Source organism: Schistocerca americana, chromosome 5 (assembly GCF_021461395.2).
Source record: "Schistocerca americana isolate TAMUIC-IGC-003095 chromosome 5, iqSchAmer2.1, whole genome shotgun sequence".
NCBI lineage: Eukaryota > Metazoa > Arthropoda > Insecta > Orthoptera > Acrididae > Schistocerca > Schistocerca americana.
Genome location: NC_060123.1, coordinates 163,956,900 through 163,959,247, shown reverse-complemented (window position 1 = coordinate 163,959,247; position 2,348 = coordinate 163,956,900). Strand labels below are relative to the sequence as shown.

Genomic DNA, 2,348 nt, shown 5'->3' with positions numbered 1-2,348 from the left:
AGTAGGATATGTCATCTGCCATACTTTGGCGACAAAGATAAGTTTTGCCTGCTAAAATGTAGAGTATGTCCTGCAAAGGGATGGCACTCGATTCGATGGTATTAACACACTGAACCCAACTCCTGCAAGCCAATGAGCAAGAGGTGAAAAAAGCTGCTGGAAGGAACTTTTCAGTTTGGGGCAGACACAGGTTGTGCCGTCATGGCCCGCATACAATGGAAGGCTTCTAACAGGGATCGTGACCCGCGGCAAGAGGGACAATGAAGGTGCCAGGCGAGATATCAGTGCAGAGCTGCTTGCGACGGAAAATATCTTTAGAAAACTGCATTGGGGAATTTAGAGTTATATACAAACAGACCAGCGATGCAGTTGATCATGTGAAATGCCTGTGGTATGCTCGTGATGTACATGTGTAACTTTTAGGAATCAGGAGCGGGCACAAATTGTCGAATTGGCACAAATAAATTCAGAAGGAGTAAAATGGGGCATATATCGAAGCAATTTAAAGGTAGGCCCTTTGTGATTGGTAGAGGTAGTATCTGCCAGATGAAAGGAACGCTCACATTGGTGTAAAAAAAGCTGTGACGTGAAGCTCAAAACGACACAGGTGGTGGGACAGTTTTGTACAAGACACAGGACCGAAAACTTCATTGACTCTCCTCTTAAGCAGTGTCAAGTGTAGAACAGGGCGCATTACGCTCTGTACGTCGCCAAAAGGGGAATTTTGTGTGAACACTGCGTTCACTTTGGCTGACAATCACTTAGAAATTAGGTGAAGAGTCGTTGTGCTCTGGTAGCGGAGAAACGAAACAGTCACGTCGTTAATTGTTCTTGCGAGAACAGAGTGCATTGAAGTATACACACTGCATCATCCATGCACGTGTATATCGCCATATTTTCCAGACTAGGGATGAGTGCATGTTTGTTTGCCTAACAAGAAACAAAGGACACTTGCAGCTGATAAAATCAGTAAAGATTTTCATTTGTTTTTCATAGGACTTTCAGAAGGCGAGAGCAGCTATGCAGCCAACAGCACGCCACAGCTAAAGGTAAATGCTGCTGACAGAGGCGTTAACTTGTTGGTTTAGAAACTTGCGTCCAGTGTGAACTCGAGCAACCTTGAGTAATCTTTTGCTCATCTTTTCTGCAAAACTAACCATCCACCAGAGACTTGAATGTCATTCTAAATAGTACTGATCGTAGAACCAGAATCTGACGATTTGTCGTAATATTTGTCAACCTCACTGTGTACATGTAAGAAAAAGCTTGAAACTTCCTGGCAGATTAAAACTGTGTGCCAGGCCGAGACTCGAACTCGGGACCTTTGCCTTTCGCGGGCAAGTGCTCTACCAACTGAGCTACCCAAGCACGACGCACGCTCCATCCTCTCAGCTTTACTTCTGCCAGTACCTCGTCTCCTACCTTCCAAACTTCACAGAAGCTCTCCTGCGAACCTTGCAGAACTAGCACTCCTGAAAGAAAGGATATTGCGGAGACATGGCTTAGCCACAGCCTGGGGGATGTTTCCACAATGAGATTTTCACTCTGCAGCGGAGTGAAGAAAAAGCTTGTAGAGACCCTTCCATTTAAATTTGATATTGTTGTGTTCAGTGTTATTTCTGCTAAACAGGAGGTAATGCGTTGAACTGACAACTGTCATGAAATTGTCATGTCGCTATCTATGTAAAATCATGTGCTCCTTTAACGAAAAAATAGAAATAAACCAATTTTACAGCTCAGCACCATTGTGCCTTGTCCTAGAATGAGGGTTTGCTCCTAATCACAGTCACTGAGTCTAGTGACACTAACGGACTCACGTTTAGCTCCCATCTGGAAGACACCAAACAGAAATTAAAATCTCGAAATGCCATTATGTCTAAACTGGCCGGAACATCATGGGGGTGTGGAGCTAATACACTACGGACGTCAGCATTAGCCCTCGTGTGCAGCGTGGCTGAATATTGTTCACCAGTCTAGGCGAAAAGTGCGCATGTAAATAAAGTAGACACCCAATTGAAAGAGACGATGAGAACTATCTCAGGCACACTTAGGGCTACCCCATGTGACTGGCTCACAGTCCTTGCTAACATAGAACCCCCTGATATAATGCGCTCCATGGCTACCTCAAGAATATATAGGAAGATCGCACACAATCCAGAACTCCCTATAAACCAAGAATTATCACCCATCAACAGGCTAAAATCTAGGTCCCCCTTTTGGACGATTGGCAGGGAATTACAGGACTTCGACCCAAAGCTAGCCTGGGGGGAATCATGGCGCAAAGGGACACACAAGAACCAAAAGCTTATCGATGACCCCAGCAAGAAGATAAATGGTTTTGATCTCCC

General features: G+C 44.8%; 1 non-coding gene across 1 annotated transcript; it reads right to left on the bottom strand.

Moving 5' to 3' along the window:
• Positions 1 to 1,294: 1,294 nt before the first annotated feature.
• Positions 1,295 to 1,369, bottom strand: Trnas-cga. The gene has a single exon. It is a non-coding gene; the product is annotated as a tRNA-Ser (tRNA).
• Between the last annotated feature and the right edge of the window lie 979 nt (positions 1,370 to 2,348).